Genomic DNA, 26,321 nt, shown 5'->3' with positions numbered 1-26,321 from the left:
CGCCCATCTTCCCATCTACAAGTGTTAGAGGCAAGGAGAATGCTCTGCTTGTGCAGCAGAGCACGAAAAAGAGCAAGCATCTTGCTCTCCAAATTGGTCAGGCCCATTTGCCACTGCAAGAGAGGAGATTGGCCTCCACTGCTTCTTACAGAAGCTGCTCTGAAGGGAGAGCCAGCACTGCGGGGGCCCTTGCTTCAGCTGGCCCTGTCTTTGCTCTCCTTTTCATGCTCTCCAAGCTGCTGCCTTTAGCTCCTGGCCTTTCCTTGCGCCTTGCATGGCAACCTTTGCTCTTGCTGGCCTCAAGGCTGACTTTGGCTGCCTTTTTGTTGTGCTTGCAGTAAGACAACTGCTGGGCATGGCCAGCTCCCGTGGCATTCCCGGGCCAGCAGCTGACCTGGAGCGCGCCCTGCACTGCCTGCACCAGGCACGCGGCAGCCTTCCGGTAAGAAGCGGCTCTGTGGGCGCACAGAAGAGGCCACAGGGAATGCACAAGGCCCGGCCACTGGGACAGCGTTTCCTGCCTGCTCCTTGATGAAGGGTCTTCACAGGGAGCAGAGCACGTGCCGCCTGCTGTGTCTCTTCCAGCTTCATCAGGGCTGAGCCCAAACGGCTCCAGCAGGGAGAATCTCCCTCCTGCAGGTGGCGGCGCAAGCTCCTGCAGCCTGCTGCCTTGGAAATGGCCTGCAGGTCTGGCTGCTCTAAGACATTTGGAAGGGAAATTCCGAGAAGCCTCACTTAGGTGAGGCCATTCTGGCTGCAGGAGCTGCAAAATCATTTGCTTGGGGAGCAAAATGCCACTTTTGGGGACCAGCATCAAAGGGCTGGGCAGCAAAAACTAGGCACTGGGATCAAATCCCAGGCTTTCACCCACATGGCATACAGTTGCTTGAATGTCTGAAGAGGCAAAGTAGCTGAAAGGCAGCATCTGTGATTTTTGGCTCATTTTGGATGTGGTGGGGTGCCTAAAGCCTTTTCCCCTTGCATCTTGCAGGAGGCTCTGGAGATGTTGCTCTCAGGGGGGCCTGCAACAGCTCAAGGCCATCCCTTGGCTGATTATCATTACGCAGGTAAGCAAAGCAGAGCTTCTTCCTTCACTGACACATGCTGCCGTCCCCTTCAGTGTTGTGGCAAGCGTTTCTGCTTCAACAAATTGTGCTTAACACCAGCACAAGGTCTTGTCTTCTCGGGGGCTGGGGAAAGCACCAGCATCTAGTCCTTCAGCTTTACTTCTTTGCCAATCCTTTTCCCTGGGGAATGCCTGCTCTTGTCTTCATCACCTTCTGAGGGAGCAGACATGTACTCACATGGGAATGATGGCCTGCAACCATTTACTTTCGGAGGCCAGCGGGATCTACTTCATGTGGATCGAGGGATCCATTTACCTGCTGCTTCTTATTGCCAGGCTCTGATAGATGGACACCTGAGGAGAAGGACTCCTTCCAAAAGGCTTTCCACACCTACGGCAAGGATTTTCATCTCATCCAGAAGCAGGTAAAGCTGCAGGACATTCTTTACCTCAGCAGATCATCAGGAGGAAAGCTTGCTTCTATCTGGTAACAAACACTGGGCTTCGCTCTCTCTCTTCTCAAGTACCAAAACTGCTCAAGTAGTAACAAAAGGGCACATCAAAGGCCTGTGTGAAAAGGATGATCCTGTCTCTCCAGCCCTTTTCTCCAAGCTCCTTTGCAATATGATGATTTATTCTCTCAGACTTGTCGCACACGTCTGCTGCTGCTTCCACAAGGCATTGTGCTGGCATAAGTGGAGTGAACCCGGGAAAGAAGACCTGTGCTAGATGGATTAGTTGTTGATCTGTGCACTACGTGTGCCACCACGTAGCATGATACACGGTTTACTACATTGCACGATGCCTCTCTTTCTCCATCTTGATTTCATTTTACACCCTACTCCATTGACTTCATGATTTTACTTCCCAGTTTACTCCATCTTCTACTTTTTCCCCAATGCAGCCTACCAAGGAATTTTAGATTCCTTCTTTTTCTCTTCACAACAGATCCAGACTAAGACCGTGGCACAGTGTGTGGAGTACTACTACAGCTGGAAAAAGGAGCATCGAGTTGCTAGCACTCTTGCTCAGGTGAGGGGGAAGAAAATCCAGGCATGCCAGGAGGGTGGAAAAACTGGGAGAAGGGGAGAAAACCTGCTGGCCAGCTGTGCCAGACGCCGCTTTGCCAGGATCACATCGTCCCATGCGCTGGCAAAGGCGCAGCAGATGCTGCCCAGGCCTTCCTTCTGCTGCTGCCCTGAAATACGCCATTCTGGAGCCTAACTTTGAGCCAAGGAAGCCACACCACCACCCAAATGGGCTTTGACTCTCTACAGATGGCTTTCTCAAGGGCTGCCACCTTTGCTGACTCCAATCAGACCCTTCATTCCCCACTGAACTCCTCCTGACATCAGCAATCCCTGTGTTCAGGGAGATGTTGCAGATTTTCAGGCAGTTTTTCTAGCATCCCAGCATACTCGCCAAGAAGCAGCTGCCAGTGCTGTGGCTCCCCTCAGACTTTCCTTACCAGCAAAGAGCAATTTGGTTGGCAAGAGTGAGAGAGAGAGAGAGAAAGAGAGAGAGAGATTATTCTGGGTTCTATAAAACGTCTAACCATGTGTCTTCCCTAATTTGACTGAATTTCCATCCCATTCCCTAGACATTTCTGCAGGAAAACACGAGCAAAATAGATGTTAGGCAGAGAGGCAGAAATATGAAATGTAGAATTCTAGATGGCTGCACATTTATGCCACCCCTTTGGCCTGTAGGAAAGAGGAGCATTTCCCTCCAAGCTCTGCCTTGGCAGCCCGCCGCAGCCCACTGGCAAAGGCAGCCGTTTCCTCAGCTCTTGAGGGTTTGCAAGGATTTGCTTAGGCCAATAGATTTTTGTGCTGGACACAGGCATTTCCAGCTTTCTGACGGGAAGGAGACATTGAAACAGGATTCTTTGATTTCCAGGCTGTGGGCGAAGGCAAGAGGAGCAAAAGCCTCCCCAGAAAGGAGGATGGGCAGACAGGGAAGAGAAGCCGCAAGAGGGCTGGCAGCGCCGAGTGTCCCTGCTGCCAACCGCGCCAGCCGCCCCGTTCGGCGGGAGGCCCCTTTCCCTGCGGCCAGTGCAAACGGTGCGCAAGTTCCTGCTCTTTCTGCTCCAACCTGCGCCTTGCCGCTAAAACAGGCTGACCCTTTGCAAAGGCACCGCAGGGCAAGCTCAGGCCACTTGCACCATCGCCTCTCGCAGCCCTGCTCAAGCTTACAACCCACCTCAAACCCAAACAGCTCACTTAAAACCCAGCCTTCACTATGAAACCTTGCCCTGCCCCAACAACACACACTGCATACAAGTAGGAACAGATCCATCAAAGCTGGCTTTGATGCTGCTGATCAAATTCCAAATAGCATGCAGCAAAAGGAGGAAGACATTTCAAGGCATTGAAACAAGAAAGATCGGACTCATGGTCTGATCAATTCACAACGTGCCACTGCCCAAAAAGACAGAAATTCCTTCTAGAAGGGAGATCTTGCCGCTTGCTTTAATGGTGTGTATTAAATTGAAGAATGGGTGCTTTGTTTCCTATCTTCCAGGCTCTTTAAAACCATGCAGGAAAGGAACAAACACAGGAGAAGACATCGCCCTCGCAAAGAAGCAGAGCCTCTCCCCAACAAGAAAAGACCAAATTAGACAAGCCTGCAGCTTGTCCAGCCGGGCCTAGCAAGGGTTAGGCATCAATAGGACTAGATAGGAATAGCACTGGTGTTTAAGCTTTTAGACTTGTTGAAATTCTATTTAGTTAGTTTACATGATAGGAATCTCCTCAATTTCTTACTTAAGGTACATGACTATTATTCAAGATTCATTCGTAGGATTAGATTTATCAGTCAATGTAAGAGGCTTGGTGTTGGCTACGCTGCGTCTTTTGTCATTTTGCCTTTGTTGAGACACAATCTGTCTTTATCATTAAACCATGTTTGTTCCACTTTGTCTTTTGGTCTGTATGAAATCACTGCGGCAATCAAAGATGGCACTTGCCCTGAGAGGAGAATCTGGGCACGCACGACCTCCCCCAGCCCCTTGCTCAGCTGGCAGGACTGGCAAATGTGTGTCTCCTTTACTGCCAGGGAAATTACGCTGGCGCTTCATCCTTTGATTCCTAAAACTCTCAGCTGCGAGTGGAAAGGGAGGCTTTGTTTAATTCAATGAATTGGATCAAAATGTGTGCTCTGCTCTCACCATCGTTTCTGGCCTAAAAGCAAGGGCTTTAGTCCTTTTTGTAGCCCAGCAACATAACTTTGTTTCATTTTGGGGGACTGATGGACCTGACCACCTTGGAAGACCTTTCTAGAACCCCTCCAATTCTATCCAATTTGTATGCACATGCACCACAAAGGCATCAGTAGTTCACTTTCAGTTTCTCTTGAAAGCACCACTCTCCCACTCTGGGCCTCCACCAATCTCCTCAGCTAAAGCAGAGCGGCTGGGATCATGATCCTCTCTCTGGCTTCCCACAGCTTAGGTATTTGCACTAAAGAAGAAGCAAAGTCCCTCTTTCATCTAGCCCAGCAAATGGCACTGCCCAGCAAGGCTTTGCTGGCAGGGGCTGTGCAGGGTGGAGAGGGGGCAAGGGAGGGGGTAATTGCCAGGCTGCTTGTGGGAAGCCCAGGCAAGCTTGCCCTTGTCTGATGGAGCCAGTGCAGCTGGCCTTTGGAGCCTACAAAGTATCTGCCTTGCAGTGGCACTTGGTACAGCTGCGCCCTCACTTTGCTGCCCTGTGGGCAACATGCAGCCTGCGAAGGAAGCAAGACTGGGACCGAAGCAAGATTTGCTTTGCCTTAACTCTAGGCCGGGAAGCAGCAAAACTGGCTGGGTTTTGTCCTATCTGGCACCTAAGTATTAAAAGAAACGCCAAGGCCATCAGTGTGGAAAGGTAATTCCATCAGTGTTCCTTTGTTAGAGGAATGCCTGAGTCTTTTGAGACAAACAGCTAGTTTCTCCAAGGCAGCTGGAAGAGGGATATAGAAAGTCTGCATTCATGTTTGCTACAGAAATGCCCCTGTGCTGTCCCTGTCTGTGTGTCCCCATCAGTTGCCCTGAGAAACATGCTGTTTCTCTAAGTTTCAAGGAAGGAGTGATGAGGTGAGTGACCAGCTCAGAGGCCCAAAGGAGGGAAAACATCAAGTGACATTATTGGGCAGCAAAAGGAGATTTGAGAAAGGGGGCAGCATGAATGCCTCCACTTTGAGAGGAAGCTTTGGAGTTGCCTCTCGGCTGAACAACTTGCAAATTCTAGCTCCTCTCAGAGCTGGAGGAGAGCCAGCGGGAGGAGTCCTGCTGGTTCTCCAGGGCAGGAGATGAGGTTCTGGGCCCTTGGACACAGACAGGCTCCTGGGCACCTTCAGTTACAGACACCTTGCAGACAAGCACCGAGAAGAGCCAGGGTTGTCCCTGCACTGCTTTTGCCCGTCTCCTCAGACGACTCAGGAGAAAAGCCCAATGGCAAGGCTCTCACAGCAAGCCTGCAGCAGCAGAAGCAAAAGGAGCAGAGGTGGCCCATGCCTGTTTCTGTCCCATGGCTCCCCTGGGGTTCTACATGGAATGTTGGGCTGTGCCCATAGCAACTGTCGTTGTCTCCTGCTCCTGCGGCCCTTGGTGCAACGCTGATGGAGCAGCGCTGGAGCAGCGGCTGCAGGATCAGATCCTGGGCTCTCCCTGACCAGCCACCTCCTGCACTTAGTGCCACACCCGGCCTCTGCACCCACATCCTCGTCTCCTCGGCTGCCTCCAGGCATCCCCACAGCACTTGGGCACCGTCAAAGGTAAGAAAGTCCCCGTTTGCCCTCAAAGCACTAACACAAGGCCAGGAGGCTCCAGCTGCCTCTCCCACCAACCACGACACACAGGCTGCGTGCTCACTTTCCCCACACCAGGTTACACGTCCAAGCGGGCTGCCGCTTCTGAAGGAATCATGTTGCCTCCCGGGCAAACACAGACCTTTCCATAGAGGATGTAGAGAGCTGTCACAATGCAGTTGCAGATCCTCCTCCACGGGTCACCTGCTTCAAAGTTCTTGGCACCCATTGCAGTCCTAAACCTAGCTTGTGGTGACCCCAAAACAAATTGTTCATGGCTGACGAGTTCAGGGCTTCAGTGCCAACAAATCCCCTTATGCCCTGACTCAGCTCACGCCTGCTCCAAAGCTGCAAAAACCAGAATGATGGCACTTCTCCTCTGGGATCCCTCTCATTCAGGCCATGGAAGCATTTCACTGGGCTTCTCCTCAAACACAGGTGTTCAACTTCAAAAATGATCTGCTATCAGCAATCCTGATGTGCTTACATAGTTCCATCTCTGATAGATACATTCTATTTTCATATCCTGTAGATACTTTCTTCAGTGCATGTAGGGCTGGTTCTACCTCATGCTCAGGGGCAGCTGTGAAATGCCATCTTCTCAAGAACACAATCACAGTAGCAGAGAAGTTTCTGGCTTGGAAGGGATTCTCAAAGATCACTGAGCCCAACTCCAGGGCCTGCCCGGGGCAGCCTCAACAATCACACCCTGTGCCCAAGAGCGCTGTCCAAACACTTTTGGAGCTCAGTCAGCCTTGCTGCTGGCACCCCTTCCCTGGAGAGCCTGTTGCAGTGGCCAAGCACCCTCTGCGTGAAGAGCCTTTTCCTTCTATCCACCCTAAGCCTGCACTGGCACATCTTGCAGCCCATTCTCTTGCCTCTTCCCACTGGCCCCAGGACTGAAGAGAGTAGTGCATGGCCTTCTGCTTCCCCTCCTGAGGATAGCTGCTGACTGCTAGAGGCTCCTGCCTAGGCAATTGCACCTCAAAACCACGGCAATGACAGCAAAAAGAAAGGAGCTGGGACAGAGGAGCTCAGGGCTTGCAACGATGAGGTCGAGAAGGAAGGCTACTGACACATCCTTGGTGGAACGATTTCTAACTGGAGCATTGTTTGGATCTTTTGCAGGTGGAAAGGAGAGGCACAATGAAAAGGAAAGCAAGAGCCAACAATCAGCCATGAGTTTTGCCCCAGGGTTAAAGGACAGCAAACTGGAGGCATGGGCAGGAGGAGAACTGCTCTTTCAGAGTCAGCGTGGGATTGCTTCAAGCCTGTGCATCCACAGGAAGGCTCTCTCCAGCACTTGCCTTTCTTACCTCCACCTCCTTCTTCCTTTAGGCACATCAATGTTGGCAGCGACTTTCAGGCTGAGCTCCCACAGCTGCAGAGCAGAGCACACAGTGAGGATGAAGAGCCTGCAACCCTGGTCTGGAAGGCCTGGGGAGAAGATGACTATGACATGCAAAAACCTGACAGAGGTAGCTTCTCTTCAAGCTTTTCTTCCACCCCTGACATACTTGGATCTTTCAAAGTCTCCTTTTGCATAGAAAGACAGCTTTTTGCAGGCTGCGCTTCTCTCCCTGTCTCGCCCATCTTCCCATCTACAAGTGTTAGAGGCAAGGAGAATGCTCTGCTTGTGCAGCAGAGCAGGAAAAAGAGCAAGCATCTTGCTCTCCAAATTGGTCAGGCCCATTTGCCACTGCAAAGAGAGGAGATTGGCCTCCACTTCTTCTTACAGAAGCTGCTCTGAAGGGAGAGCCAGCACTGCGGGGGCCCTTGCTTCAGCTGGCCCTGTCTTTGCTCTCCTTTTCATGCTCTCCAAGCTGCTGCCTTTAGCTCCTGGCCTTTCCTTGCGCTTTGCATGGCAACCTTTGCTCTTGCTGGCCTCAAGGCTGACTTTGGCTGCCTTTTTGTTGTGCTTGCAGTAAGACAACTGCTGGACATGGCCATCTCCCGTGGCATTCCCGGGCCAGCAGCTGACCTGGAGCGCGCCCTGCACTGCCTGCACCAGGCACGCGGCAGCCTTCCGGTAAGAAGCGGCTCTGTGGGCGCACAGAAGAGGCCACAGGGAATGCACAAGGCCCGGCCACTGGGACAGCCTTTCCTGCCTGCTCCTTGATGAAGGGTCTTGACAGGGAGCAGAGCACGTGCTGCCTGCTGTGTCTCCTCCAGCTGCATCAGGGCTGAGCCCAAACGGCTCCAGCAGGGAGAATCTCCCTCCTGCAGGCGGCGGCGCAAGCTCCTGCAGCCTGCTGCCTTGGAAATGGCCTGCAGGTCTGGCTGCTCTAAGCCATTTGGAGGGGAAATTCCCAGAAGCCTCACTTAGCTGAGGCCATTCTGGCTGCAGGAGCTGCAAAATCATTTGCTTGGGGAGCAAAATGCCACTTTTGGGGACCAGCATCAAAGGGCTGGGCAGCAAAAACTAGGCACTGGGATCAAATCCCAGGCTTTCACCCACATGGCATACAGTTGCTTGAATGTCTGAAGAGGCAAAGTAGCTGAAAGGCAGCATCTGTGATTTTTGGCTCATTTTGGATGTGGTGGGGTGCCTAAAGCCTTTTCCCCTTGCATCTTGCAGGAGGCTCTGGAGATGTTGCTCTCAGGGGGGCCTGCAACAGCTCAAGGCCATCCCTTGGCTGATTATCATTACGCAGGTAAGCAAAGCAGAGCTTCTTCCTTCACTGACACATGCTGCCGTCCCCTTCAGTGTTGTGGCAAGTGTTTCTGCTTCAACAAATTGTGCTTAACACCAGCACAAGGTCTTGTCTTCTCGGGGGCTGGGGAAAGCACCAGCATCTAGTCCTTCAGCTTTACTTCTTTGCCAATCCTTTTCCCTGGGGAATGCCTGCTCTTGTCTTCATCACCTTCTGAGGGAGCAGACATGTACTCACACGGGAATGATGGCCTGCAAACATTTACTTTCGGAGGCCAGCGGGATCTACTTCATGTGGATCGAGGGATCCATTTACCTGCTGCTTCTTATTGCCAGGCTCTGATAGATGGACACCTGAGGAGAAGGACTCCTTCCAAAAGGCTTTCCACACCTACGGCAAGGATTTTCATCTCATCCAGAAGCAGGTAAATCTGCAGCACATTCTTTACCTCAGCAGATCATGAGGAACAAAGCTTGCTTCTATCTGGTAACAAACACTGGGCTTCGCTCTCTCTCTTCTCAAGTACCAAAACTGCTCAAGTAGTAACAAAAGGGCACATCAAAGGCCTGTGTGAAAAGGATGATCCTGTCTCTCCAGCCCTTTTCTCCAAGCTCCTTTGCAATATGATGATTTATTCTCTAAGACTTGTCGCACACGTCTGCTGCTGCTTCCACAAGGCATTGTGCTGGCATAAGTGGAGTGAACCCGGGAAAGAAGACCTGTGCTAGATGGATTTGTTGTTGATCTGTGCATTACGTGTGCTACCACGTAGCATGATAGACGGTTTACTACATTGCACGATGCCTCTCTTTCTCCATCTTGATTTCATTTTACACCCTACTCCATTGACTTCATGAATTTACTTCCCAGTTTACTCCATCTTCTACTTTTTCCCCAATGCAGCCTACCAAGGAATTTTAGATTCCTTCTTTTTCTCTTCACAACAGATCCAGACTAAGACCGTGTGTGTGGAGTACTACTACAGCTGGAAAAAGGAGCATCGAGTTGCTAGCACTCTTGCTTAGGTGAGGGGGAAGAAAATCCAGGTGTGCCAGGATGGTGGAGAAACTGGGAGAAGGGGAGAAAACCTGCTGGCCAGCTGTGCCAGACGCCGCTTTGCCAGGATCCCATCGTCCATTGCGCTGGCAAAGGCGCAGCAGATGCTGCCCAGGCCTTCCTTCTGCTGCTGCCCTTAAATATGCCATTCTGGAGCCTAACTTTGAGCCAAGGAAGCCGCACCACCACCCAAATGGGCTTTGACTCTCTACAGATGGCTTTCTCAAGCGCTGCCACCTTTGCTGACTCCAATCAGACCCTTCATTCCCCACTGAACTCCTCCTGACATCAGCAATCCCTGTGTTCAGGGAGATGTTGCAGATTTTCAGGCAGTTTTTCTAGCATCCCAGCATACTCGCCAAGAAGCAGCTGCCAGTGCTGTGGCTCCCCTCAGACTTTCCTTACCAGCAAAGAGCAATTTGGTTGGCAAGAGTGAGAGAGAGAGAGAGAAAGAGAGAGAGAGATTATTCTGGGTTCTATAAAACGTCTAACCATGTGTCTTCCCTAATTTGACTGAATTTCCTTCCCATTCCCTAGACATTTCTGCAGGTAAACCCGAGGCAAATAGATGTTAGGCAGACAGGCAGAAATAAGAAATGTAGCATTCTAGATGGATGCACATTTATGCCACCCCTTTGGCCTGTAGGAAAGAGGAACATTTCGCTCCAAGCTCTGCCTTGGCAGCCCGCTGCAGCCCACTGGCAAAGGCAGCCGTTTCCTCAGCTCTTGAGGGTTTGCAAGGATTTGCTTAGGCCAATAGATTTTTGTGCTGGACGCAGGCATTTCCAGCTTTCTGACGGGAAGGAGACATTGAAACAGGATTCTTTTATTTCCAGGCTGTGGGTGAAGGCAAGAGGAGCAAAAGCCCCCCCAGAAAGGAGGATGGGCAGGCAGGGAAGAGAAGCCGCAAGAGGGCTGGCAGTGACGAGTGTCCCTGCTGCCAACCGCGCCAGCCGCCCCGTTCGGCGGGAGGCCCCTTTCCCTGCGGCCAGTGCAAACGGTGCGCAAGTTCCTGCTCTTTCTGCTCCAACCTGCGCATTGTCGCCAAAACAGGCTGACCCTTTGCAAAGGCGCAACAGGGCAAGCTCAGGCCACTTGCACCATCGCCTCTCGCAGTCCTGCTCAAGCTTACAACCCACCTCAAACCCAAACAGCTCACTTAAAACCCAGCCTTCACTATGAAACCTTGCCCTGCCCCAACAACACACACACTGCATACAAGTAGGAACAGATCCATCAAAGCTGCCTTTGATGCTGCTGATCAAATTCCAAATAGCATGCAGCAAAAGGAGGAAGACATTTCAAGGCATTGAAACAAGAAAGATCGGACTCATGGTCTGATCAATTCACAACGTGCCACTGCCCAAAAAGACAGAAATTCCTACTAAAAGGGACATCTTGCCGCTTGCTTTAACGGTGTGTACTAAATTGAACAATGGATGCTTTGTTTCCTACCTTCAAGGCTCTTTGAAACCATGCAGGAAAGGGACAAACACAGGAGAAGACATTGCCCTCGCAAAGAAGCAGAGCCTCTCCCCAAGAAGAAAAGACCAAATTAGACAAGCCTGCAGCTTGTCCAGCCGGGCCTAGCAAGGGTTAGGCATCAATAGGACTAGATAGGAATAGGACTGGTGTTTAAGCTTTTAGACTTGTTGAAATTCTATTTAGTTAGTTTACATGATAGGAATCTCCTCGATTTCTTACTTAAGGTACATGACTATTATTCAAGATTCATTAGTAGGATTAGATTTATCAGTCAATGTAAGAGGCTTGGTGTTGGCTACGCTGCGTCTTTTGTCATTTTGCCTTTGTTGAGACACAATCTGTCTTTATCATTAAACCATGGTTGTTCCACTTTGTCTTTTGGTCTGTATGAAATCACTTTGGAAATCAAAGACGGCACTTGCCCTGAGAGGAGAATCTGGGCACGCACGACCTCCCCCAGGCCCAGCCCCTTGCTCAGCTGGCAGGACTGGCAAAGGTGTGTCTCCTTCACTGCCAGGGAAATAACGCTGGCGCTTCATACTTTGATTCCTAAAATTCTCAGCTGCGAGTGGAAAGGGAGGCTTTGTTTAATTCAATGAATTGGATCAAGATGTGTGCTCTGCTCTCACCATCGTTTCTGGCCTAAAAGCAAGGGCTTTAGTCCTTTTTGTAGCTCAGCAACATAACTTTGTTTCATTTTGGGGGACTGATGGACCTGACCACCTTATGAAGACCTTTCTAGAACCCCTCCAATTCTATCCAATTTGTATCCACATGCACCACAAAGGCATCAGTAGTTCACTTTCAGTTTCTCTTGAAAGGACCACTCTCCCACTCTGGGCCTCCACCAATCTCCTCAGCTAAAGCAGAGCGGCTGGGATCATGATCCCCTCTCTGGCTTCCCACAGCTTAGGTATTTGCACTAAAGAAGAAGCAAAGTCCCTCTTTCATCTAGCCCAGCAAATGGCACTGCCCAGCAAGGCTTTGCTGGCAGGGGCTGTGCAGAGTGGAGAGGAGGCGAGGGAGGGGGCAATTGCCAGGCTGCTTCTGGGAAGCCCAGGCAAGCTTGCCCTTGTCTGATGGAGCCAGTGCAGCTGGCCTTTGGAGCCTACAAAGTATCTGCCTTGCAGTGGCACTTGGTACAGCTGCGCCCTCACTTTGCTGCCCTGTGGGCAACATGCAGCCTGCAAAGGAAGCAAGACTGGGACTGAAGCAAGATTTGCTGTGCCTTAACTCAAGGTTGGGAAGCAGCAAAAGTGGCTGGGTTTTGTCCTATCTGGCACCTAAGTATTAAAAGAAACGCCAAGGCCATCAGTGTGGAAAGGTAATTCCATCAGTGTTCCTTTGTTAGAGGAATGCCTGAGTCTTTTGAGACAAACAGATTCTCCAAGGCAGCTGGAAGAGGGATATAGAAAGTCTGCATTCATGTTTGCTACAGAAATGCCCCTGTGCTGTCCCTGTCTGTGTGTCCCCATCAGTTGCCCTGAGAAACATGCTGTTTCTCTAAGTTTCAAGGAAGGAGTGATGAGGTGAGTGACCAGCTCAGAGGCCCAAAGGAGGGAAAACATCAAGTGACATTATTGGGCAGCAAAAGGAGATTTGAGAAAGGGGGCAGCATGAATGCCTCCACTTTGAGAGGAAGCTCTGGAGTTGCCTCTCGGCTGAACAACTTGCAAATTCTAGCTCCTCTCAGAGCTGGAGGAGAGCCAGCGGGAGGAGTCCTGCTGGTTCTCCAGGGCAGGAGATGAGGTTCTGGGCCCTTGGACACAGACAGGCTCCTGGGCACCTTCAGCTGCAGACACCTTGCAGACAAGCAGCGAGAAGAGCCAGGGCTGTCCCTGCACTGCTTTTGCCCGTCTCCTCAGACGACTCAGGAGAAAAGCCCAATGGCAAGGCTCTCACAGCAAGCCTGCAGCAGCAGAAGTAAAAGGGGCAGAGGTGGCCCATGCCTGTTTCTGTCCCATGGCTCTCCTGGCGTTCTGAATGGAATGTTGGGCTGTGCCCATAGCAACTGTCGTTGTCTCCTGCTCCTGCGGCCCTTGGTGCAACGCTGGTGGAGCAGCGCTGGAGCAGCGGCTGCAGGATCAGCTCCTGGGCTCTCCCTGACCAGCCACCTCCTGCACTCAGTGCCACACCCGGCCTCTGCACCCACATCCTCGTCTCCTCGGCTGCCTCCAGGCATCCCCACAGCACTTGGGCACCGTCAAAGGTAAGAAAGTCCCCGTTTGCCCTCAAAGCACTAACACAAGACCAGGAGGCTCCAGCTGCCTCTCCCACCAACCACGACACACAGGCTGCGTGCTCACTTTCCCCACACCAGGTTCCACGTCCAAGCGGGCTGCAGCTTCTGAAGGAATCATGTTGCATCCCGGGCAAACACAGACCTTTCCATAGAGGAGGTAGAGAGCTGTCACAATGCAGTTGCAGATCCTCCTCCACGGGTCACCTGCTTCAAAGTTCTTGGCACCCATTGCAGTCCTAAACCTAGCTTGTGGTGAGCCCAAAACAAATTGGTCATGGCTGACGAGTTCAGGGCTTCAGTGCCAACAAATCCTCTTATGCCCTGACTCAGCTCACGCCTGCTCCAAAACTGCAAAAACCACAATGATGGCACTTCTCCTCTGGGATCCCTCTCATTCAGGCCATGGAAGCATTTCACTGGGCTTCTCCTCAAACACAGGTGTTCAACTTCAAAAATGATCTGCTATCAGCAATCCTGATGTGCTTACATAGTTACGTCTCTGATAGATACATTCTATTTTCATATCCGGTAGATACTTACTTCAGTGCATGTAGGGCTGGTTCTACCTCATGCTCAGGGGCAGCTGTGAAATGCCATCTTCTCAAGAACACAATCACAGTAGCAGAGAAGTTTCTGGCTTGGAAGGGATTCTCAAAGATCACTGAGCCCAGCTCCAGGGCCTGCCCGGGGCAGCCTCAACAATCACACCCTGTGCCCAAGAGCACTGTCCAAACACCTTTGGAGCTCAGTCAGCCTTGCTGCTGGCACCCCTTCCCTGGAGAGTCTGTTCCAGTGGCCAAGCACCCTCTGCGTGAAGAGCCTTTTCCTTCTATCCACCCTAAGCCTGCACTGGCACATCTTGCAGCCCATTCTCTTGCCTCTTCCCACTGGCCCCAGGACTGAAGAGAGTATTGCATGGCCTTCTGCTTCCCCTCCTGAGGATAGCTGCTGACTGCTAGAGGCTCCTGCCTAGGCAATTCCACCTTAAAACCATGGCAATGACAGCAAAAAGAAAGGAGCTGGGACAGAGGAGCTCAGGGCTTGCAACGATGAGGTCGAGAAGGAAGGCTACTGACACATCCTTGGCGGAACGATTTCTAACTGGAGCATTGTTTGGATCTTTTCCAGGTGGAAAGGAGAGGCACAATGAAAAGGAAAGCAAGAGCCAACAATCAGCCGTGAGTTTTGCCCCGGGGTAAAGGACAGCAAACTGGAGGCATGGGCAGGAGGAGAACTGCTCTTTCAGAGTCAGGGTGGGATTGCTTCAAGCCTGTGCATCCACAGCAAGGCTCTCTCCAGCACTTGCCTTTCTTACCTCCACCTCCTTCTTCCTTTAGGCACATCAATGTTGGCAGCGACTTTCAGGCTGAGCTCCCACAGCTGCAGAGCAGAGCACACAGTGAGGATGAAGAGCCTGCAACCCTGGTCTGGAAGCCCTGGGGAGAAGATGACTCTGACATGGAAAAACCTGACAGAGGTCGCTTCTCTTCAAGCTTTTCTTCCACCCCCGACATACTTGGATCTTTCAAAGTCTCCTTTTGCATAGAAAGTCAGCTTTTTGCAGGCTGCGCTTCTCTCCCTGTCTCGCCCATCTTCCCATCTACAAGTGTTAGAGGCAAGGAGAATGCTCTGCTTGTGCAGCAGAGCAGGAAAAAGAGCAAGCATCTTGCTCTCCAAATTGGTCAGGCCCATTTGCCACTGCAAGAGAGGAGATTGGCCTGCACTTCTTCTTACAGAAGCTGCTCTGAAGGGAGAGGCAGCACTGCGGGGGCCCTTGCTTCAGCTGGCCCTGTCTTTGCTCTCCTTTTCATGCTCTCCAAGCTGCTGCCTTTAGCTCCTGGCCTTTCCTTGCGCCTTGCATGGCAACCTTTGCTCTTGCTGGCCTCAAGGCTGACTTTGGCTGCCTTTTTGTTGTGCTTGCAGCAGACAACTGCTGGACATGGCCAGCTCCCGTGGCATTCCCGCGCCAGCAGCTGACATGGAGCGCTCCCTGCACTGCCTGCACCAGGCACGCGGCAGCCTTCCGGTAAGAAGCGGCTCTGTGGGCGCACAGAAGAGGCCACAGGGAATGCACAAGGCCCGGCCACTGGGACAGCCTTTCCTGCCTGCTCCTTGATGAAGGGTCTTCACAGGGAGCAGAGCACGTGCTGCCTGCTGTGTCTCTTCCAGCTGCATCAGGGCTGAGCCCAAACGGCTCCAGCAGGGAGAATCTCCCTCCTGCAGGTGGCGGCGCAAGCTCCTGCAGCCTGCTGCCTTGGAAATCGCCTACAGGTCTGGCTGCTCTAAGACATTTGGAGGGGAAATTCCCAGAAGCCTCACTTAGCTGAGGCCATTCTGGCTGCAGGAGCTGCAAAGTCATTCGCTTGGGGCGCAAAATGCCACTTTTGGGGACCAGCATCAAAGGGCTGGGCAGCAAAAACTAGGCACTGGGATCAAATCCCAGGCTTTCACCCACATGGCATACAGTTGCTTGAATGTCTGAAGAGGCAAAGTAGCTGAAAGGCAGCATCTGTGATTTTTGGCTCATTTTGGATGTGGTGGGGTGCCTAAAGCCTTTTCCCCTTGCATCTTGCAGGAGGCTCTGGAGATGTTGCTCTCAGGGGGGCCTGCAACAGCTCAAGGCCATCCCTTGGCTGATTATCATTACGCAGGTAAGCAAAGCAGAGCTTCTTCCTTCACTGACACTTGCTGCCGTCCCCTTCAGTGTTGTGGCAAGCGTTTCTGCTTCAGCAAATTGTGCTTAACACCAGCACAAGGTCTTGTCTTCTCGGGGGCTGGGGAAAGCACCAGCATCTAGTCCTTCAGCTTTACTTCTTTGCCAATCCTTTTCCCTGGGGAATGCCTGCTCTTGTCTTCATCACCTTCTGAGGGAGCAGACATGTAGTCACACGGGAATGATGGCCTGCAACCATTGACTTTCGGCGGCCAGTGGGATATCTACTTCATGTGGATGGAGGGATCCATTTACCTGCTGCTTCTTATTGCCAGGCTCTGATAGATGGACACCTGAGGAGAAGGACTCCTTCCAAAAGGCTTTCCACACCTACGGCAAGGATTTTCATCTCATCCAGAAGCAGGTAAATCTGCAGCACATTCTTTACCTCAGCAGATCATGAGGAGCAAAGCTTGTTTCTATCTGGTAACAAACACTGGGCTTCGCTCTCTCTCTTCTCAAGTACCAAAACTGCTCAAGTAGTAACAAAATGGCACATCAAAGGCCTGTGTGAAAAGGACGATCCTGTCTCTCCAGCCCTTTTCTCCAAGCTCCTTTGCAATATGATGATTTATTCTCTCAGACTTGTCGCACAGGTCTGCTGCTGCTTCCACAAGACATTGTGCTGGCATAAGTGGAGTGAACCCGGGAAAGAAGACCTGTGCTAGATGGATTTGTTGTTGATCTGTGCATTACGTAGCATGATAGACGGTTTACTACATTGCACGATGCCTCTCTTTCTCCATCTTGATTTCATTTTACACCCTACTCCATTGACTTCATGATTTTACTTCCCAGTTTACTCCATCTTCTACTTTTTCCCCAATGCAGCCTACCAAGGAATTTTGGATTCCTTCTTTTTCTCTTCACAACAGATCCAGACTAAGACCGTGGCACAGTGTGTGGAGTACTACTACAGCTGGAAAAAGGAGCATCGAGTTGCTAGCACTCTTGCTCAGGTGAGGGGGAAGAAAATCCAGGCGTGCCAGGAGGGTGGAGAAACTGGGAGAAGGGGAGAAAACCTGCTGGCCAGCTGTGCCAGACGCCGCTTTGCCAGGATCCCATCGTGCCATGCGCTGGCAAAGGCGCAGCAGATGCTGCCCAGGCCTTCCTTCTGCTGCTGCCCTGAAATACGCCATTCTGGAGCCTAACTTTGAGCCAAGGAAGCCGCACCACCACCCAAATGGGCTTTGACTCTCTACAGATGGCTTTCTCAAGCGCTGCCACCTTTGCTGACTGCAATCAGACCTTTCATTCACCACTGAACTCCTCCTGACATCAGCAATCCCTGTGTTCAGGGAGATGTTGCAGATTTTCAGGCAGTTTTTCTAGCATCCCAGCATACTCGCCAAGAAGCAGCTGCCAGTGCTGTGGCTCCCCTCAGACTTTCCTTACCAGCAAAGAGCAATTTGGTTGGCAAGAGTGAGAGAGAGAAAGAGAAAGAGAGAGAGATTATTCTGGGTTCTATAAAATGTCTAACCATGTATCTTCCCTAATTTGACTGAATTTCCATCCCATTCCCTAGACATTTCTGCAGGAAAACCCGAGGCAAATAGATGTTAGGCAGACAGGCAGAAATAAGAAATGTAGAATTCTAGATGGCCGCACATTTATGCCACCCCTTTGGCCTGTAGGAAAGAGGAGCATTTCCCTCCAAGCTCTGCCTTGGCAGCCCGCCGCAGCCCACTGGCAAAGGCAGCCGTTTCCTCAGCTCATGAGGGTTTGCAAGGATTTGCTTAGGCCAATAGATTTTTGTGCTGGACGCAGGCATTTCCAGCTTTCTGATGGGAAGGAGACATTGAAACAGGATTCTTCGATTTCCAGGCTGTGGGCGAAGGCAAGAGGAGCAAAAGCCCCCCCAGAAAGGAGGATGGGCAGACAGGGAAGAGAAGCCGCAAGAGGGCTGGCAGCGCCGAGTGTCCCTGCTGCCAACCGCGCCAGACGCCCCGTTCGGCGGGAGGCCCCTTTCCCTGTGGCCAGTGCAAACGGTGCGCAAGTTCCTGCTCTTTCTGCTCCAACCTGCGCCTTGCCGCTAAAACAGGCTGACCCTTTGCAAAGGCGCCGCAGGGCAAGCTCAGGCCACTTGCACCATCGCCCCTCGCAGCCCTGCTCAAGCTTACAACCCACCTCAAACCCAAACAGCTCACTTAAAACCCAGCCTTCACTATGAAACCTTGCCCTGCCCCAACAACACACACTGCATACAAGTAGGAACAGATCCATCAAAGCTGCCTTTGATGCTGCTGATCAAATTCCAAATAGCATGCAGCAAAAGGAGGAAGACATTTCAAGGCATTGAAACAAGAAAGATCGGACTCATGGTCTGATCAATTCACAACGTGCCACTGCCCAAAAAAACAGAAATTCCTACTAAAAGGGACATCTTGCCGCTTGCTTTAATGGTGTGTACTAAATTGAACAATGGATGCTTTGTTTCCTATCTTCCAGGCTCTTTGAAACCATGCAGGAAAGGAACAAACACAGGAGAAGACATGGCCCTCGCAAAGAAGCAGAGCCTCTCCCCAAGAAGAAAAGACCAAATTAGACAAGCCTGCAGCTTGTCCAGCCGGGCCTAGCAAGGGTTAGGCATCAATAGGACTAGATAGGAATAGGACTGGTGTTTAAGCTTTTAGACTTGTTGAAATTCTATTTAGTTAGTTTACATGATAGGAATCTCCTCGATTTCTTACTTAAGGTACATGACTATTATTCAAGATTCATTAGTAGGATTAGATTTACCAGTCAATGTAAGAGGCTTGGTGTTGGCTACACTGCGTCTTTTGTCATTTTGCCTTTGTTGAGACACAATCGGTCTTTATCATTAAACCATGTTTGTTCCACTTTGTCTTTTGGTCTGTATGAAATCACTGCGGCAATCAAAGACGGCACTTGCCCTGAGAGGAGAATCTGGGCACGCACGACCTCCCCCAGGCCCAGCCCCTTGCTCAGCTGGCAGGACTGGCAAAGGTGTGTCTCCTTTACTGCCAGGGAAATAACGCTGGCGCTTCATCCTTTGATTCCTAAAATTCTCAGCTGCGAGTGGAAAGGGAGGCTTTGTTTAATTCAATGAATTGGATCAAAATGTGTGCTCTGCTCTCACCATCGTTTCTGGCCTAAAAGCAAGGGCTTTAGTCCTTTTTGTAGCCCAGCAACATAACTTTGTTTCATTTTGGGGGACTGATGGACCTGACCACCTTGGAAGACCTTTCTAGAACCCCTCCAATTCTATCCAATTCGTATCCACATGCACCACAAAGGCATCAGTAGTTCACTTTCAGTTTCTCTTGAAAGCACCACTCTCCCACTCTGGGCCTCCACCAATCTCCTCAGCTAAAGCAGAGCGGCTGGGATCATGATCCTCTCTCTGGCTTCCCACAGCTTAGGTATTTGCACTAAAGAAGAAGCAAAGTCCCTCTTTCATCTAGCCCAGCAAATGGCACTGCCCAGCAAGGCTTTGCTGGCAGGGGCTGTGCAGGGTGGAGAGGGGGCGAGGGAGGGGGCAATTGCCAGGCTGCTTCTGGGAAGCCCAGGCAAGCTTGCCCTTGTCTGATGGAGCCAGTGCAGCTGGCCTTTGGAGCCTACAAAGTATCTGCCTTGCAGTGGCACTTGGTACAGCTGCGCCCTCACTTTGCTGCCCTGTGGGCAACATGCAGCCTGCGAAGGAAGCAAGACTGGGACTGCAGCAAGATTTGCTTTGCCTTAACTATAGGCCGGGAAGCAGCAAAACTGGCTGGGTTTTGTCCTATCTGGCACCTAAGTATTAAAAGAAACGCCAAGGCCATCAGTGTGGAAAGGTAATTCCATCAGTGTTCCTTTGTTAGAGGAATGCCTGAGTCTTTTGAGACAAACAGCTAGTTTCTCCAAGGCAGCTGGAAGAGGGATATAGAAAGTCTGCATTCATGGTTGCTACAGAAATGCCCCTGTGCTGTCCCTGTCTGTTTGTCCCCATCAGTTGCCCTGAGAAACATGCTGTTTCTCTAAGTTTCAAGGAAGGAGTGATGAGGTGAGTGACCAGCTCAGAGGCCCAAAGGAGGGAAAACATCAAGTGACATTATTGGGCAGCAAAAGGAGATTTGAGAAAGGGGGCAGCATGAATGCCTCCACTTTGAGAGGAAGCTTTGGAGTTGCCTCTCGGCTGAACAACTTGCAAATTCTAGCTCCTCTCAGAGCTGGAGGAGAGCCAGCGGGAGGAGTCCTGCTGGTTCTCCAGGGCAGGAGATGAGGTTCTGGGCCCTTGGACACAGACAGGCTCCTGGGCACCTTCAGCTGCAGACACCTTGCAGACAAGCACCGAGAAGAGCCAGGGCTGTCCCTGCACTGCTGTTGCCCGTCTCCTCAGACGACTCAGGAGAAAAGCCCAATGGCAAGGCTCTCACAGCAAGCCTGCAGCAGCAGAAGTAAAAGGGGCAGAGGTGGCCCATGCCTGTTTCTGTCCCATGGCTCCCCTGGGGTTCTACATGGAATGTTGGGCTGTGCCCATAGCAACTGTCGTTGTCTCCTGCTCCTGCGGCCCTTGGTGCAACGCTGGTGGAGCAGCGCTGGAGCAGCGGCTGCAGGATCAGCTCCTGGGCTCTCCCTGACCAGCCACCTCCTGCATTCAGCGCCACACCCGGCCTCTGCACCCACATCCTCGTCTCCTCGGCTGCCTCCAGGCATCCCCACAGCACTTGGGCACCGTCAAAGGTAAGAAAGTCCCCATTTGCCCTCAAAGCACTAACACAAGGCCAGGAGGCTCCAGCTGCCTCTCCCACTAACCACGACACACAGGCTGCGTGCTCACTTTCCCCACACCAGGTTACACGTCCAAGCGGGCTGCCGCTTCTGAAGGAATCATGTTGCCTCCCGGGCAAACACAGACCTTTCCATAGAGGAGGTAGAGAGCTGTCACAGTGCAGTTGCAGATCCTCCTCCACGCATCACCTGCTTCAAAGTTCTTGGCACCCATTGCAGTCCTAAACCTAGCTTGTGGTGACCGAAAACAAATTGTTCATGGCTGACGAGTTCAGGGCTTCAGTGCCAACAAATCCCCTTATGCCCTGACTCAGCTCACGCCTGCTCCAAAGCTGCAAAAACCACAATGATGGCACTTCTCCTCTGGGATCCCTCTCATTCAGGCCATGGAAGCATTTCACTGGGCTTCTCCTACAACACAGGTGTTCAACTTCAAAAATGATCTGCTATCAGCAATCCTGATGTGCTTACATAGTTCCATCTCTGATAGATACATTCTATTTTCATATCCTGTAGATACTTTTTTCACTGCATGTAGGGCTGGTTCTACCTCATGCTCAGGGGCAGCTGTGAAATGCCATCTTCTCAAGAACACAATCACAGTACCAGAGAAGTTTCTGGCTTGGAAGGGATTCTCAAAGATCACTGAGCCCAGCTCCAGGGCCTGCCCGGGGCAGCCTCAACAATCACACCCTGTGGCCAAGAGCGCTGTCCAAACACTTTTGGAGCTCAGTCAGCCTTGCTGCTGGCACCCCTTCCCTGGAGAGCCTGTTGCAGTGGCCAAGCACCCTCTGCGTGAAGAGCCTTTTCCTTCTATCCACCCTAAGCCTGCACTGGCACATCTTGCAGCCCATTCTCTTGCCTCTTCCCACTGGCCCCAGGACTGAAGACAGTAGTGCATGGCCTTCTGCTTCCCCTCCTGAGGATAGCTGCTGACTGCTAGAGGCTCCTGCCTAGGCAATTGCACCTCAAAACCACGGCAATGACAGCAAAAAGAAAGGAGCTGTGACAGAGGAGCTCAGGGCTTGCAACGATGAGGTCGAGAAGGAAGGCTACTGACACATCCTTGGCGGAACGATTTCTAACTGGAGCATTGTTTGGATATTTTTCAGGTGGAATTTTAGAGGCACAATGAAAAGGAAAGCAAGAGCCAACAGTCAGCCGTGAGTTTTGCCCCAGGGTTAAAGGACAGCAAACTGGAGGCATGGGCAGGAGGAGAATTGCTCTTTCAGAGTCAGGGTGGAATTGCTTCAAGCCTGTGCATCCACAGCAAGGCTCTCTCCAGCACTTGCCTTTCTTACCTCCACCTCCTTCTTCCTTTAGGCACACCAATGTTGGCAGCGACTTTCAGGCTGAGCTCCCACAGCTGCAGAGCAGAGCACACAGTGAGGATGAAGAGCCTGCAACCCTGGTCTGGAAGGCCTGGGGAGAAGATGACTCTGACATGCAAAAACCTGACAGAGGTAGTTTCTCTTCAAGCTTTTCTTCCACCCCTGACATACTTGGATCTTTCAAAGTCTCCTTTTGCATAGAAAGGCAGCTTTTTGCAGGCTGCGCTTCTCTCCCTGTCTCGCCCATCTTCCCATCTACAAGTGTTGGAGGCAAGGAGAATGCTCTGCTTGTGCAGCAGAGCAGGAAAAAGAGCAAGCATCTTGCTCTCCAAATTGGTCAGGCCCATTTGCCACTGCAAGAGAGGAGATTGGCCTGCACTTCTTCTTACAGAAGCTGCTCTGAAGGGAGAGCCAGCACTGCGGGGGCCCTTGCTTCAGCTGGCCCTGTCTTTGCTCTCCTTTTCATGCTCTCCAAGCTGCTGCCTTTAGCTCCTGGCCTTTCCTTGCGCCTTGCATGGCAACCTTTGCTCTTGCTGGCCTCAAGGCTGACTTTGGCTGTCTTTTTGTTGTGCTTGCAGTAAGACAACTGCTGGACATGGCCAGCTCCCGTGGCATTCCAGGGCCAGCAGCTGACCTGGAGCGCGCCCTGCACTGCCTGCACCAGGCAGGCGGCAGCCTTCCGGTAAGAAGCGGCTCTGTGGGCGCACAGAAGAGGCCACAGGGAATGCACAAGGCCCGGCCACTGGGACAGCCTTTCCTGCCTGCTCCTTGATGAAGGGTCTTCACAGGGAGCAGAGCACGTGCTGCCTGCTGTGTCTCCTCCAGCTGCGTCAGGGCTGAGCCCAAACGGCTCCAGCAGGGAGAATCTCCCTCCTGCAGGCGGCGGCGCAAGCTCCTGCAGCCTGCTGCCTTGGAAATGGCCTGCAGGTCTGGCTGCTCTAAGACATTTGGAGGGGAAATTCCCAGAAGCCTCACTTAGCTGAGGCCCTTCTGGCTGCGAGAGCTGCAAAATCATTTGCTTGGGGAGCAAAATGCCACTCTTGGGGACCAGCATCAAAGGGCTGGGCAGCAAAAACTAGGCACTGGGATCAAATCCCAGGCTTTCACCCACATGGCATACAGTTGCTTGAATGTCTGAAGAGGCAAAGTAGCTGAAAGGCAGCATCTGTGATTTTTGGCTCATTTTGGATGTGGTGGGGTGCCTAAAGCCTTTTCCCCTTGCATCTTGCAGGAGGCTCTGGAGATGTTGCTCTCAGGGGGGCCAGCAACAGCTCAAGGCCATCCCTTGGCTGATTATCATTACGCAGGTAAGCAAAGCAGAGCTTCTTCCTTCACTGACACATGCTGCCGTCCCCTTCAGAGCTGTGGCAAGCGTTTCTGCTTCAACAAATTGTGCCTAAAACCAGCACAAGTTCAAGTCTTCTCGGGGGCTGGGGATAGCACCAGCATTTAGTCCTTCAGCTTTACTTCTTTGCCAATCCTTTTCCCTGGGGAATGCCTGCTCTTGTCTTCATCACCTTCTGAGGGAGCAGACATGTACTCACACGGGAACGATGGCCTGACACCTTTTTCTTTCAGCGGCCAGTGGGATCTACTTCATGTGGATGGAGGGATCCATTTACCTGCTGCTTCTTAATGCCAGGCTCTGATAGATGGACACCTGAGGAGAAGGACTCCTTCCAAAAGGCTTTCCACACCTACGGCAAGGATTTTCATCTCATCCAGAAGCAGGTAAAGCTGCAGCACATTCTTGACCTCAGCAGATCATCAGGAGGAAAGCTTGCTTCTATCTGGTAACAAACACTGGCCTTCGCTCTCTCTCTTCTCAAGTACCAAAACTGCTCAAGTATTAACAAAACGGCACATCAAAGGCCTGTGTGAAAAGGATGATCCTGTCTCTCCAGCCCTTTTCTCCAAGCTCCTTTGCAATATGATGATTTACTCTCTCAGACTTGTCGCACAGGTCTGCTGCTGCTTCCACAAGACATTGTGCTGGCATAAGTGGAGTGAACCCGGGAAAGAAGACCTGTGCTAGATGGATTTGTTGTTGATCTGTGCATTACGTGTGCTACCACGTAGCATGATAGATGGTTTACTACATTGCATGATGTCTCTCTTTCTCCATCTTGATTTCATTTTACACCCTACTCCATTGACTTCATGATTTTACTTCCCAGTTTACTCCATCTTCTACTTTTTCCCCAATGCAGCCTACCAAGGAATTTTAGATTCCTTCTTTTTCTCTTCACAACAGATCCAGAGTAAGACTGTGTCACAGTGTGTGGAGTACTACTACAGCTGGAAAAAGGAGCATCGAGTTGCTAGCACTCTTGCTCAGGTGAGGGGGAAGAAAATCCAGGCGTGCCAGGAGGGTGGAGAAACTGGGAGAAGGGGAGAAAACCTGCTGGCCAGCTGTGCCAGATGCCGCTTTGCCAGGATCACATCGTCCCATGCGCTGGCAAAGGCGCAGCAGATGCTGCCCAGGCCTTCCTTCTGCTGGTGCCCTGAAATACGCCATTCTGGAGCCTAACTTTGAGCCAAGGAAGCCGCACCACCACCCAAATGGGCTTTGACTCTCTACAGATGGCTTTCTCAAGGGCTGCCACCTTTGCTGACTGCAATCAGACCCTTCATTCACCACTGAACTCCTCCTGACATCAGCAATCCCTGTGTTCAGGGAGATGTTGCAGATTTTCAGGCAGTTTTTCTAGCATCCCAGCATACTCGCCAAGAAGCAGCTGCCAGTGCTGTGGCTCCCCTCAGACTTTCCTTACCAGCAAAGAGCAATTTGGTTGGCAAGAGTGAGAGAAAGAGAGAGAGATTATTCTGGGTTCTATAAAATGTCTAACCATGTGTCTTCCCTAATTTGACTGAATTTCCATCCCATTCCCTAGACATTTCTGCAGGAAAACCCAAGGCGAATAGATGTTAAGCAGACAGGCAGCAATAAGAAATGTAGAATTCCAAATAGCCGCACATTTATGCCAACCCTTTGGCCTGTAGGAAAGGGAAGCATTTCCCTCCAAGCTCTGCCTTGGCAGCCCGCCGCAGCCCACTGGCAAAGGCAGCCGTTTCCTCAGCTCTTGAGGGTTTGCAAGGATTTGCTTAGGCCAATAGATTTTTGTGCTGGACGCAGGCATTTCCAGCTTTCTGACGGGAAGGAAAGATTGAAACAGGATTCTTTGATTTCCAGGCTGTGGGCGAAGGCAAGAGGAGGAAAAGCCTCCCCAGAAAGGAGGATGGGCAGGCAGGGAAGAGAAGCCGCAAGAGGGCTGGCAGCGCCGAGTGTCCCTGCTGCCAACCGCGCCAGCCGCCCCGTTCAGCGGGAGGCCCCTTTCCCTGCGGCCAGTGCAAACGGTGCGCAAGTTCCTGCTCTTTCTGCTCCAACCTGCGCCTTGCCACTAAAACAGGCTGACCCTTTGCAAAGGCGCCGCAGGGCAAGCTCAGGCCACTTGCACCATCGCCCCTCGCAGCCCTGCTCAAGCTTACAACCCACCTCAAACCCAAACAGCTCACTTAAAACCCAGCCTTCACTATGAAACCTTGCCCTGCCCCAACAACACACACTGCATACAAGTAGGAACAGATCCATCAAACCTGGCTTTGATGCTGCTGATCAAATTCCAAATAGCATGCAGCAAAAGGAGGAAGACATTTCAAGGCATTGAAACAAGAAAGATCGGACTCATGGTCTGATCAATTCACAACGTGCCACTGCCCAAAAAGACAGAAATTCCTACTAAAAGGGACATCTTGCCGCTTGCTGTAATGGTGTGTACTAAATTGAACAATGGATGCTTTGTTTCCTATCTTCCAGGCTCTTTGAAACCATGCAGGAAAGGAACAAACACAGGAGAAGACATCGCCCTCGCAAAGAAGCAGAGCCTCTCCCCAAGAAGAAAAGACCAAATTAGACAAGCCTGCAGCTTGTCCAGCCGGGCCTAGCAAGGGTTAGGCATCAATAGGACTAGATAGGAATAGGACTGGTGTTTAAGCTTTTAGACTTGTTGAAATTCTATTTAGTTAGTTTACATGATAGGAATCTCCTCGATTTCTTACTTAAGGTACATGACTATTATTCAAGATTCATTAGTAGGATTAGATTTACCAGTCAATGTAAGAGGCTTGGTGTTGGCTACACTGCGTCTTTTGTCATTTTGCCTTTGTTGAGACACAATCGGTCTTTATCATTAAACCATGTTTGTTCCACTTTGTCTTTTGGTCTGTATGAAATCACTGCGGCAATCAAAGACGGCAC

This window comes from Ammospiza nelsoni, chromosome Z, assembly GCF_027579445.1.
Source record: "Ammospiza nelsoni isolate bAmmNel1 chromosome Z, bAmmNel1.pri, whole genome shotgun sequence".
Classification (NCBI taxonomy): Eukaryota; Metazoa; Chordata; class Aves; order Passeriformes; family Passerellidae; genus Ammospiza; species Ammospiza nelsoni.
The sequence above is the reverse complement of the archived record's forward strand: the minus strand, read 5'-3'. Positions refer to the sequence as shown.